At 44.0% G+C, this 14,273-nt stretch overlaps 1 long non-coding RNA gene across 1 annotated transcript; it reads left to right on the top strand.

Moving 5' to 3' along the window:
* On the top strand, positions 1-3,254 carry LOC138855189 (uncharacterized). Its single transcript, XR_011394384.1, has 2 exons — positions 1-310; positions 3,073-3,254. It is a non-coding gene; the product is annotated as an uncharacterized lncRNA (long non-coding RNA).
* Positions 3,255-14,273: the final 11,019 nt, after the last annotated feature.

Raw genomic sequence — 14,273 nt, 5'->3', positions numbered from 1 at the left:
CTGACCTCAGCTTCCACCCAACTCCTCGGTTATTTCAGCCTTTAAACGCTGGTAAATCAATTAGTTTCACCTACTGACATTTGTAATGCCTTTCCAGGAGCCCTACCAGTGATCCGTGATCCACTTATTGGTAATGTAGACGGTAGAAAGGTCGAAGTAATGAGAGGTATTAGAGGCAGCAAGCTGGCTGCCTCTCTCCACAACCCCAGGCAGTTATAGACTCAACAGGTATATATATGAAGTGGGTCTTCCTCGAACTTCCAGGTGTGTGTCTGCTCTCTCAGCAGCACCTTCTCTGCTCTCTCAGCAGGTAAGCAGCAACGAGCAGACTCTGATCATCACAGGTACTCACTGAGTCACCAGCAGGCAGCAGTTTCAAGGCTGATGTTTACCTTTTACAAGATTGCCTGTTATTATATTAACCTGTATGCAACGTGTCCAGTAGATTACTATTTGTTTGACGAGACGTTTTGCCCTCTAGAGCAGCCGTCTTCAGTTCAAATTCAGATTTGAGAGCAGAATTGGTGAGCTGTCAAGTGACTAATCTAGCTGCGGGGCTGTCAAGTGACGAATGTAGCTGCGGGGCTGTCAAGTGACGAATGTAGCTGCGAGGCTGTCAAGTGACGAATCTAGCTGCGGGGCTGTCAAGTGACGAATCTAGCTGCGGGGCTGTCAAGTGACGAATCTAGCTGCGGGGCTGTCAAGTGACGAATCTAGCTGCGGGGCTGTCAAGTGACGAATCTAGCTGCGGGGCTGTCAAGTGACGAATCTATCTACGGGGCTGTCAAGTGACGAATCTAGCTGCGGGGCTGTCAAGTGACGTATATGTGATGTATCTGGCTCCTGGGTTGTCAAGTGACATGTAAGTGAAGTATCTGGCTCCTGGGCTGTCAAGTAACATGTATGTGATATATATATGTATGGTCAACACTCGTTTTCTGGCCAATATTAGTGATATTTAGGTAAGTTTGTGTTGCTGGTTCGCAATACGTCATCAGTGTTGCTTGACTTGCTCTGGATCTTGGTAAATTTGGTATCAAATTGAAAAACATAAAATATGTGAAAAAAATATTGATCAAAGTAACTTAAAAATCGTATAATATATATCATCACTGCATAACATATATTATCTTACTGTATTAATTTGCTATATAATAGCAGGTTAATACAGTAAGATAATTTAGATACCACTAATTACTGCACATGACAACGTTTTCGTGATTTTCTGCTATATTGGTCATCAGCACAGTTTTGTTGAGTGAGCAATTGCAAGAGAGGCTTGTTGGTTACCACTTTGCAATGAGACACATATGAGCCTTCTAATGGAGCTCTTTATATAGAGCCGACAGTCTCCTGGTCCTATTTATATATAGCCGACAGTCTCCTGGTCCTCTTTATATAGAGCCGACAGTCTCCTGGTCCTCTTTATATAGAGCCGACAGTCTCCTGGTCCTCTTTATATAGAGCCGACAGTCTCCTGGTCCTCTTTATATAGAGCCGACAGTCTCCTGGTCGATATTCAAGTCCAGTTCGACGAAGACGTCTAGTGATGTTATTCCAGTATATAAATTCTTCATCTTGGCTGAAGTAAGGAAGGACTTCAACCTCTCTTATCCGATAACCTGTTATTTTAACTTCCTGTTGTAGACAGTTCTTATTTTTCAGTCTGGATGCTAAAAGTTCAGATGCTTTGATAGACTGGCGTCACATATCAGATCACTGAGGTCTTCTTGACAGAACTGCCGGGCTGTTGAAATACCTACCTCATATTTACTTCCACTGTTATCATCTGTGTTACATCCTAAACACTGAGTTTCCTCAACATCTGACCAGGGGGAGGTCAGTTAGTGTTGTAAACACTGATATGGTAACACCATCACTGTGTGGCACAGGTCTCCTTGCTGACTCAGGATATTCCCGCTTGACTTTCTTGTAGTCGTGGTGGTTTCTCGGTTCTCTCCACACCATAGACACACCCAAGTTTCTCGGTTCTCTCCACACCATAGACACACCCAAGTTTCTCGGTTCTCTCCACACCATAGACACACCCAAGTTTCTTGGTTCTCTCCACACCATAGACACACCCAAGTTTCTCGGTTCTCTCCACACCATAGACACACCCAAGTTTCTCGGTTCTCTCCACACCATAGATACCCAAGTTTCTCGGTTCTCTCCACACCATAGACACACCCAAGTTTCTCGGTTCTCTCCACACCATAGACACACCCAAGTTTCTTGGTTCTCTCCACACCATAGACACACCCAAGTTTCTCGGTTCTCTCCACACCATAGACACACCCAAGTTTCTCGGTTCTCTCCACACCATAGACACACCCAAGTTTAAACTTCACCTCCACCTATTGTTCCACTGTCTTAAGTACTGTACACAGGTTTTACAGACCATATGTGGCGCCCAACACCTGTCTTGTTCAACAGCGTCACGTCAAAATTAGCAAAATAACGTTATTTGATCAAATCTATGATTTTTTCTTAGTTTTAGCAGACTTTATTAAGAATAAACAACATACCTTAAATTCTATCAAATATATTTGACAATTAAATTTAATGGTTGTTTACCAGTGAATTAAGTATTAATAATAATAATAATAATAATAATAATAATAATAATAATAATAATAATAATAATAATAATAATAATAATAATAATAATAATAATGATAATAATAATAATAATAATAATAATAATAATAGTATTATTATTATTATTATTATTATTATTATTATTATTATTATTATTATTATTATTATTATTATTACTACTATATTCACGAGGAAGCGTTAAACTAGTAAGGGGGGTCGCCCAATTTTTGCAGAGATACGACATAATAATGTTTGATGGAGGGGTCAGCAGCTCTCCAGTCCCTCAGATCAAGAGCCCTTCTCCACCATGTTGTTTTCTCCTTGATAAATTTACTCTCTATTATCTCGATTTATTGCTCAATAAATAATTTTTTTTAATCAATTTATTCATACAAAATCTGGGGCAAAAATCTACTTCCCACAAATCAGCAGAAATCTGGATTAAAATACGACTTTTATGTTTGTTTACAGACGACTCCAGTGTCAGCACTACCACCATCACCACAACTACCACCATTCATCACTACCTCCATCAACACAACTACCACCATCACCATGAGGACCACCTGGGTCGTTCTTCTGTTATGTGTTGTGGTCGTGTCCACCGCCCCAGTCCCCCAGAACGACCACTCTCGCCAGGGTCGTATTCTTATCATACCAGGAACCAGCAGCAGCAATACTGGTACTAGTGGCATTAGTATCAGCGTAGGTATCCCAACCATCAGTACTGGTATATCAGTCTCCACTGGCACTACCAGTAACACTGGTACTTCCACCTCCGGCGGTACCTCAGTCTGCATTAAACCATTCTGTTAAGTCACTGCTGACTCACTGTTGCCTCGTCCAACAGTGAGAAAAACGGTAAACAGGAATATCTGTAAACAGGAAAATCAGTTATGTCTTTCACACTTGCTAAAATGAACCACCCATCCTCCTCCACGTGTTTTAATAACCTTGTAACTTTAGCAGGCCTACTGGCCTATGTTAGGACCTTTCAATGTCACTTTCGACCCCTTCGTGACCCTGTATTTACATCCATGAGCTCCTTTCCTCTCTTCCATAGGAGTGAATTTTATTGTAAATAAATACGAATGGATGTGCAGAGACAGGAGGTCAATGGAAGAGTGAAGGAAGACAAGCCGGATCTCGTCGCGCTAACAGAAACTGGAGTTAATGAGATAGAAAATGTGATATTTCCTGGGGGATACTAACTGATGGCATTACGAAGGTAATATTTCCCCGAGATATATTGTATAAAAGAGGAAAAGAGGGTAGATGAAGAGAGATGAGAGAAGAACTGCTAATAAACAGGAGACTAGCATTCACTCATGGGACCTCAGTTCTTGGTATAAATATTGTTAATGGTTAAGTGATACTTAGATACATTTGGGTCCTGGGACATTGACCTTGTAGCCTTGACCTTTTTCTTGACCACTTATGACATCATTACAATTGGTTAAGGTCACAGAACTGAACACTTCTCTACGTAAGTGTCTAGGGTGGGGAACCTGTGTCCTTCCAGGGCATTAAGAGGCACGTCACTTCCCCTGTCTTCTAATAATGTTTTTTTCCACTATGCAAGACATGCCACGGGGGGGGGTTGGAAATCTTTAGCTCAAGTACTTTCACAATTCTCAGTGCGTCATCAGGAGCTATGCAATGTTGCAAGGATGCAACTGAAGGAGTGAGGGGAAGTTTTTTCCTCAGAATAGCACAGTGCTGGTGTAGTTCATGATTATTACATAAAAATTAACTTTTTACAAAGTTTCTTGATTACTCCTAACTACATTACTAGATTACTGCTAACTAAATTACTAGATTACTGCTAACTAAATTACTAGATTACTTTAAAGCGGCCTTCGAACATGATAAGGCTCGCCACCCCTGACTAGAGTGTACACACACTTGTCTCTGGGATCTACTCTCTTAGTTCTTGTTAGGTGAAACGACACTAGAATAACTAACAAAATGTATGTTAGAACTATCTTATAGCCTCCAGAAGCTTTAAGCCTATGTAAACGAAACCATCCACGCAAACTGGATGGTTCGCACGGATGGTTATACTGTCATATTCGATCACACAGGGCGGGTTCCCCTGCCATTCCACCACACAGGCTGGGAGACTTCAGTAGTGTCAGCCTTTGCTGGGAGGTTGCAGTAGTGTCAGCCTGTACTTTGAGACTTCAGTAGTGCCAGCCTGAGTCGGGAGACTTCAGTAGTGCCAGCCTGAGTCGGGAGACTTCAGTAGTGTCAGCCTGAGCTGGGAGACTTCAGTAGGGCAACGAGGATATCGTCTAGCACTCTGATTCACCCTTGACTCATCTCCGAGAGAACTGACTCACTACCCAGTGGCAGGTGTGGTGGTAGTGAACAGGCAGATGATGGTAGCAGGGCACCATTTGACGTCAGCCCATGGTAGGGTAGGTATGGTAGGAAAGCTGGTGGGAAACACAAAGAACAGAAGACGGCCCTTCCTGTGGTTGTCGTCCTGGGGGACTGGGGCAGCGACGACGACGACCACACATAATACAAAGACGACCCAGGTGGTGGTTCTCATGGTGGTGGTGGTCGTGGTGGTGTGGTTGGTGTCGTCTAGGAAGGATATACAACAATATAGTTAAAATATGAAGATATTTGATATTAGTGAAGAAATATACATGTACAAGCCAGGTAGTGCTTGCAGCAGTGACTCGTGGTATACAAGCCAGGTAGTGCTTGCAGCAGTGACTCTAGTGGTATACAAGCCATGTAGTGCTTGCAGCAGTGACTCTAGTGGTATACAAGCCAGGTAGTGCTTCCAGCAGTGACTCTAGTGGTATACAAGCCAGGTAGTGCTTGCAGCAGTGACTCTAGTGATATACAAGCCAGGTAGTGCTTGTAGCAGTGACTCTAGTGGTATACAAGCCAGGTAGTGTTTATAGCAGTGATTGGTGTTGTAGTGACTCTAGTGGTATACAAGCCAGGTAGTGCTTGCAGCAGTGACTCTAGCAAGCCAGGTAGTGCTTGCAGCAGTGACTCTAGTGGTATACAAGCCAGGTAGTGCTTGTAGCAGTGACTCTAGTGGTATACAAGCCAGGTAGTGCTTGCAGCAGTGACTCTAGTGGTATACAAGCCATGTAGTGCTTGCAGCAGTGACTCTAGTGGTATACAAGCCAGGTAGTGCTTGCAGCAGTGACTCTAGTGGTATACAAGCCAGGTAGTGCTTGCAGCAGTGACTCTAGTGGTATACTAGTGCTTGCAGCAGTGACTCTAGTGGTATACAAGCCAGGTAGTGCTTGCAGCAGTGAGTGGTATACAAGTAGCAGTGACTCTAGTGGTATACAAGCCAGGTAGTGCTTGCAGCAGTGACTCTAGTGGTATACAAGCCAGTGCTTGCAGTGACTCTAGTGGTATACAGCCAGGTGTGCTTGCAGCTGACTCTAGTGGTATACAAGCCAGGTAGTGTTTGTAGCAGTGACTCTAGTGGTATACAAGCCAGGTAGTGCTTGCAGCTAGTGGTATACAAGCCAGGTAGTGCTTGCAGCAGTGACTCTAGTGGTATACAAGCCAGGTAGTGCTTGCAGCAGTGACTCTAGTGGTATACAAGCCAGGTAGTGCTTGCAGCAGTGACTCTAGTGGTATACAAGCCAGGTAGTGCTTGCAGCAGTGACTCTAGTGGTATACAAGCCAGGTAGTGCTTGCAGCAGTGACTCTAGTGGTATACAAGCCAGGTAGTGCTTGCAGCAGTGACTCTAGTGGTATACAAGCCAGGTAGTGCTTGCAGCAGTGACTCTAGTGGTATACAAGCCAGGTAGTGCTTGCAGCAGTGACTCTAGTGGTATACAAGCCAGGTAGTGCTTGCAGCAGTGACTCTAGTGGTATACAAGCCAGGTAGTGCTTGCAGCAGTGACTCTAGTGGTATACAAGCCAGGTAGTGCTTGCAGCAGTGACTCTAGTGGTATACAAGCCAGGTAGTGCTTGCAGCAGTGACTCTAGTGGTATACAAGCCAGGTAGTGCTTGCAGCAGTGACTCTAGTGGTATACAAGCCAGGTAGTGCTTGCAGCAGTGACTCTAGTGGTATACAAGCCAGGTAGTGCTTGCAGCAGTGACTCTAGTGGTATACAAGCCAGGTAGTGCTTGCAGCAGTGACTCTAGTGGTATACAAGCCAGGTAGTGCTTGCAGCAGTGACTCTAGTGGTATACAAGCCAGGTAGTGCTTGCAGCAGTGACTCTAGTGGTATACAAGCCAGGTAGTGCTTGCAGCAGTGACTCTAGTGGTATACAAGCCAGGTAGTGCTTGTAGCAGTGACTCTAGTGGTATACAAGCCAGGTAGTGCTTGCAGCAGTGACTCTAGTGGTATACAAGCCAGGTAGTGCTTGCAGCAGTGACTCTAGTGGTATACAAGCCAGGTAGTGCTTGCAGCAGTGACTCTAGTGGTATACAAGCCAGGTAGTGCAGTGACTCTAGTGGTATACAGCAGTAGAGCAGTGACTCTAGTGGTATACAAGCCAGGTAGTGCTTGCAGCAGTGACTCTAGTGGTATACAAGCCAGGTAGTGCTTGCAGCAGTGACTCTAGTGATATACAAGCCAGGTAGTGCTTGTAGCAGTGGTATACAAGCCAGGTAGTGCTTGCAGCAGCTCTAGTGGTATACAAGCCAGGTAGTGTTTAGGTGTTGTACAAACCAGATAGTGCTTGCAGCAGTGACTCTAGTGGTATACAAGCCAGGTAGTGCTTGCAGCAGTGACTCTAGTGGTATACAAGCCAGGTAGTGCTTGCAGCAGTGACTCTAGTGGTATACAAGCCAGGTAGTGCTTGCAGCAGTGACTCTAGTGGTATACAAGCCAGGTAGTGCTTGCAGCAGTGACTCTAGTGGTATACAAGCCAGGTAGTGCTTGCAGCAGTGACTCTAGTGGTATACAAGCCAGGTAGTGTTTATAGCAGTGATTGGTGTTGTACAAACCAGATAGTGCTTGCAGCAGTGACTCTAGTGGTATACAAGCCAGGTAGTGTTTATAGCAGTGATTGGTGTTGTACAAACCAGATAGTGCTTGCAGCAGTGACTCTAGTGGTATACAAGCCAGGTAGTGCTTGCAGCAGTGACTCTAGTGGTATACAAGCCAGGTAGTGCTTGCAGCAGTGACTCTAGTGGTATACAAGCCAGGTAGTGCTTGCAGCAGTGACTCTAGTGGTATACAAGCCAGGTAGTGCTTGCAGCAGTGACTCTAGTGGTATACAAGCCAGGTAGTGCTTGCAGCAGTGACTCTAGTGGTATACAAGCCAGGTAGTGCTTGCAGCAGTGACTCTAGTGGTATACAAGCCAGGTAGTGCTTGTAGCAGTGACTCTAGTGATACAAGCCAGGTAGTGCTTGCAGCAGTGACTCTAGTGGTATACAAGCCAGGTAGTGCTTGCAGCAGTGACTCTAGTGGTATACAAGCCAGGTAGTGCTTGTAGCAGTGACTCTAGTGGTATACAAGCCAGGTAGTGCTTGCAGCAGTGACTCTAGTGGTATACAAGCCAGGTAGTGCTTGCAGCAGTGACTCTAGTGGTATACAAGCCAGGTAGTGCTTGTAGCAGTGACTCTAGTGGTATACAAGCCAGGTAGTGTTTGTAGCAGTGACTCTAGTGGTATACAAGTCATGTAGTGCTTGCAGCAGTGACTCTAGTGGTATACAAGCCAGGTAGTGCTTGCAGCAGTGACTCTAGTGATATACAAGCCATGTAGTGCTTGTAGCAGTGACTCTAGTGGTATACAAGCCAGGTAGTGCTTGCAGCAGTGACTCTAGTGGTATACAAGCCATGTAGTGCTTGCAGCAGTGACTCTAGTGGTATACAAGCCAGGTAGTGCTTGTAGCAGTGACTCTAGTGGTATACAAGCCAGGTAGTGCTTGTAGCAGTGACTCTAGTGGTATACAAGCCATGTAGTGCTTGCAGCAGTGACTCTAGTGGTATACAAGCCAGGTAGTGCTTGCAGCAGTGACTCTAGTGGTATACAAGCCATGTAGTGCTTGCAGCAGTGACTCTAGTGGTATACAAGCCAGGTAGTGCTTGCAGCAGTGACTCTAGTGATATACAAGCCAGGTAGTGCTTGCAGCAGTGACTCTAGTGGTATACAAGCCAGGTAGTGCTTGCAGCAGTGACTCTAGTGGTATACAAGCCAGATAGTGCTTGCAGCAGTGACTCTAGTGGTATACAAGCCAGGTAGTGCTTGTAGCAGTGACTCTAGTGGTATACAAGCCAGGTAGTGCTTGCAGCAGTGACTCTAGTGGTATACAAGCCAGGTAGTGCTTGCAGCAGTGACTCTAGTGGTATACAAGCCAGGTAGTGCTTGCAGCAGTGACTCTAGTGGTATACAAGCCATGTAGTGCTTGCAGCAGTGACTCTAGTGGTATACAAGCCAGGTAGTGCTTGCAGCAGTGACTCTAGTGGTATACAAGCCAGGTAGTGCTTGCAGCAGTGACTCTAGTGGTATACAAGCCATGTAGTGCTTGCAGCAGTGACTCTAGTGGTATACAAGCCATGTAGTGCTTGCAGCAGTGACTCTAGTGGTATACAAGCCAGGTAGTGCTTGCAGCAGTGACTCTAGTGGTATACAAGCCAGGTAGTGCTTGCAGCAGTGACTCTAGTGGTATACAAGCCATGTAGTGCTTGCAGCAGTGACTAGTGGTTTACAAGCCAGGTAGTGTTTATAGCAGTGATTGGTGTTGTACAAACCAGATAGTGCTTGCAGCAGTGACTCTAGTGGTATACAAGCCAGGTAGTGTTTATAGCAGTGATTGGTGCTGTACAAACCAGATAGTGCTTGCAGCAGTGACTCTAGTGGTATACAAGCCAGGTAGTGTTTATAGCAGTGATTGGTGTTGTACAAACCAGATAGTGCTTGCAGCAGTGACTCTAGTGGTATACAAGCCAGGTAGTGCTTGCAGCAGTGACTCTAGTGGTATACAAGCCAGGTAGTGCTTATAGCAGTGACTCTAGTGGTATACAAGCCAGGTAGTGCTTATAGCAGTGACTCTAGTGGTATACAAGCCAGGTAGTGCTTATAGCAGTGACTCTAGTGGTATACAAGCCAGGTAGTGCTTGCAGCAGTGACTCTAGTGGTATACAAGCCAGGTAGTTCTTGCAGCAGTGACTCTAGTGGTATACAAGCCAGGTAGTGCTTGCAGCAGTGACTCTAGTGGTATACAAGCCATGTAGTGCTTGCAGCAGTGACTCTAGTGGTATACAAGCCATGTAGTGCTTGCAGCAGTGACTCTAGTGGTATACAAGCCAGGTAGTGCTTGCAGCAGTGACTCTAGTGGTATACAAGCCAGGTAGTGCTTGCAGCAGTGACTCTAGTGGTATACAAGTCAGGTAGTGCTTGCAGCAGTGACTGTGGTAGTGCACAAGACAACAATGAAGACTTTGAGCAGAAATTAGAGTGTCTTGAAGAAGTTATCAGGCTTGTATGTTTCTGAGTGTTTGTGTTTGTGACTGTGTTTGTTACTGCTGGACTTACCTGCTGAGACAGCAGAGATGCTGCTGGTGAGAGAGCAAAGATGCTGGTGATGTTGCTGGTGTTAGATCAGTCAGGACACTGCTACAGCAGTGTTATACTGTAGCAGTGTTATATAGCTTCCTGTCTAATATGTATCAGCTGATGACTGAACCAATGTGTTCCATCCTCTACCTCACTCAACTCACTCACCCATCTAACATCCACCAAAATATTCACAATTAACTCATCCTCTTCCTTCAAATGTCAAACAAGCGCAACAATCAATTACAGATTGATGACAGGTTGACGTAAAATTGATGGGATGTTTGAAACCTGAAGCAGAAGTCGGAGTCAGTTGAAAGGACCGAGACAAGAGGGAAAGGTGTGTGTGTTGATATGTGTAAAGTGTATGTCTGTTTTTTTTGGAATATTTGTAAAGTGAAGCAGAAGTCAGGGTCAGTTGAAGGGACAGAGACAGGTGGCTAGAAAGTGTATTAATGATATAGTTTAAAGTGACATCGTCCGGGTAATAAGTGACCACCACTTACCAATTTCTCCTTCTATAAATAAATTATTACTGGCTCTCTAAAACTCTTAGTAGAAAAGAGCGGCTCTTTTGTAGCAGGAAGAGTCAGAACTCTCGACTTACTCTTGCTCTTAGAATACAGAGAGCTTAGTCAACTCTTAAACATAACTGATTGACTTTGACTCAACTATGAACTCTCTCATGTACTGCTGGAGTCCATATGATGTACCTGTTGTGATGTTCCTGTTGTGATGTACCTGTTGTGATGTTCCTGTTGTGATGTACCTGTTGTGATGTACCTGTTGTGATGTTCCTATTGTGATGTTCCTGTTATGATGTTCCTGTTGTGATGTACCTGTTGTGATGTTCCTATTGTGATGTACCTGTTGTGATGTTCCTGTTGTGATGTACCTGTTGTGATGTACCTGTTGTGATGTTCCTATTGTGATGTTCCTGTTATGATGTACCTGTTGTGATGTACCTGTTGTGATGTACCTGTTGTGATGTTTCTGTTGTGATGTTCCTGTTGTGATGTACCTGTTGTGATGTACCTGTTGTGATGTACCTGTTGTGATGTACCTGTTGTGATGTACCTGTTGTGATGTTTCTGTTGTGATGTTTCTGTTGTGATGTACCTGTTGTGATGTACATGTTGTGATGTACCTGTTGTGATGCACCTGTTGTGATGTACCTGTTGTGATGTTTCTGTTGTGATGTTTCTGTTGTGATGTTCCTGTTGTGATGTACCTGTTGTGATGTACCTGTTGTGATGTACCTGTTGTGATGTTTCTGTTGTGATGTTTCTGTTGTGATGTACCTGTTGTGATGTACCTGTTGTGATGTACCTGTTGTGATGTACCTGTTGTGATGTACCTGTTGTGATGTTTCTGTTGTGATGTTTCTGTTGTGATGTTCCTGTTGTGATGTACCTGTTGTGATGTTCCTGTTATGATGTACCTGTTGTGATGTACCTGTTGTGATGTACCTGTTGTGATGTACCTGTTGTGATGTACCTGTTGTGATGTACCTGTTGTGATGTACCTGTTGTGATGTACCTGTTGTGATGTACCTGTTGTGATGTACCTGTTGTGATGTACCTGTTGTGATGTACCTGTTGTGATGTTCCTGTTGTGATGTACCTGTTGTGATGTTCCTGTTGTGATGTACCTGTTGTGATGTACCTGTTGTGATGTACCTGTTGTGATGTTTCTGTTGTGATGTTCCTGTTGTGATGTTCCTGTTGTGATGTTCCTGTTGTGATGTACCTGTTGTGATGTACCTGTTGTGATGTACCTGTTGTGATGTACCTGTTGTGATGTACCTGTTGTGATGTACCTGTTGTGATGTTCCTGTTGTGATGTTCCTGTTGTGATGTACCTGTTGTGATGTTCCTGTTGTGATGTTGTGATGTACCTGTTGTGATGTTCCTGTTGTGATGTACCTGTTGTGATGTTCCTGTTGTGATGTTCCTGTTGTGATGTACCTGTTGTGATGTTCCTGTTGTGATGTACCTGTTGTGATGTACCTGTTGTGATGTACCTGTTGTGACGTTCCTGTTGTGATGTACCTGTTGTGATGTTCCTGTTGTGATGTTCCTGTTGTGATGTTCCTGTTGTGATGTACCTGTTGTGATGTACCTGTTGTGATGTACCTGTTGTGATGTACCTGTTGTGATGTTCCTGTTGTGATGTTCCTGTTGTGATGTTCCTGTTGTGATGTACCTGTTGTGATGTAACTGTTGTGATGTACCTGTTGTGATGTTCCTGTTGTGATGTTCCTGTTGTGATGTACCTGTTGTGATGTACCTGTTGTAATGTACCTGTTGTGATGTTCCTGTTGTGATGTACCTGTTGTGATGTACCTGTTGTGATGTACCTGTTGTGATGTACCTGTTGTGATGTTCCTGTTGTGATGTACCTGTTGTGATGTTCCTGTTGTGATGTACCTGTTGTGATGTACCTGTTGTGATGTACCTGTTGTGATGTTCCTGTTGTGATGTTCCTGTTGTGATGTACCTGTTGTGATGTTCCTGTTCTGATGTTCCTGTTATGTACCTGTTGTGATGTACCTGTTGTGATGTTCCTGTTGTGATGTACCTGTTGTGATGTACCTGTTGTGATGTACCTGTTGTGATGTTCCTGTTGTGATGTTCCTGTTGTGATGTACCTGTTGTGATGTTCCTGTTCTGATGTTCCTGTTGCGATGTACCTGTTGTGATGTTCCTGTTGTGATGTACCTGTTGTGATGTACCTGTTGTGATGTACCTGTTGTGATGTACCTGTTGTGATGTACCTGTTGTGATGTACCTGTTGTGATGTTCCTGTTGTGATGTACCTGTTGTGATGTTCCTGCTGTGATGTACCTGTTGTGATGTACCTGTTGTGATGTACCTGTTGTGATGTTAATGTTGTGATGTTCCTGTTGTGATGTACCTGTTGTGATGTTCCTGTTGTGATGTTCCTGTTGTGATGTACCTGTTGTGATGTTCCTGTTGTGATGTTCCTGTTGCGATGTACGTGTTTTGATGTTCCTGTTGTGATGTACCTGTTGTGTTGTACCTGTTGTGATGTACCTGTTGTGATGTTTCTGTTGTGATGTACCTGTTGTGATGTTCCTGTTGTGATGTACCTGTTGTGATGTACCTGTTGTGATGTTCCTGTTGTGATGTACCTGTTGTGATGTTCCTGCTGTGATGTACCTGTTGTGATGTACCTGTTGTGATGTACCTGTTGTGATGTTCCTGTTGTGATGTTCCTGTTGTGATGTACCTGTTGTGATGTACCTGTTGTGATGTACCTGTTGTGATGTACCTGTTGTGATGTTCCTGTTGTGATATTCCTGTTGCGATGTACGTGTTTTGATGTTCCTGTTGTGATGCACCTGTTGTGTTGTACCTGTTGTGATGTACCTGTTGTGATGTTTCTGTTGTGATGTACCTGTTGTGATGTTCCTGTTGTGATGTACCTGTTGTGATGTACCTGTTGTGATGTTCCTGTTGTGATGTACCTGTTGTGATGCTCCTGTTGTGATGTACCTGTTGTGATGTACCTATTGTGATGTACCTGTTGTAATGTTCCTGTTGTGATGTACCTATTGTGATGTACCTGTTGTGATGTACCTGTTGTGATGTACCTGTTGTGATGTACCTGTTGTGATGTTCCTCTTGTGATGTACCTGTTGTGATGTACCTGTTGTGATGTTCCTGCTATGATGTACCTGTTGTGATGTTCCTGTTGTGATGTACCTGTTGTGATGTTCCTGTTGTTATGTACTGTTATGTTGTACTGTTATGATGTACTGTTATCATGTACTGTTATGATATACCTGTTATGATGTACCTGTTATGGTGGACTGTTATGATGTACCTGTTGTGATGTACCTGTTGTGATGTACCTGTTATGATGTACCTGTTATCATGTACTGTTAAGATATACTGTTATCATGTACCTCTTACATTGTACAACCCACTTAAAGCAAATCATGTAAGAGTTACCACCATAACTCTTAAGCAGTGGAACAGAACTCCGAGACAAGAGCTGCAACATAAATGCATGTAAAGTTCCCCTTTTATTTGTAAACATCATCACAGCGTAAGAGAACATACTACTGACTAGTGATGCAAGTGTGAAGACAATACAGTCTTTCAAGAACCGACTGGACAAGTACTGTACAAGTATAGAATTCAAAT

The sequence above is a fragment of the Cherax quadricarinatus genome, chromosome 84, assembly GCF_038502225.1.
Source record: "Cherax quadricarinatus isolate ZL_2023a chromosome 84, ASM3850222v1, whole genome shotgun sequence".
Lineage (NCBI taxonomy): Eukaryota > Metazoa > Arthropoda > Malacostraca > Decapoda > Parastacidae > Cherax > Cherax quadricarinatus.
The sequence above is the reverse complement of the archived record's forward strand: the minus strand, read 5'-3'. Positions and strand labels throughout refer to the sequence as shown.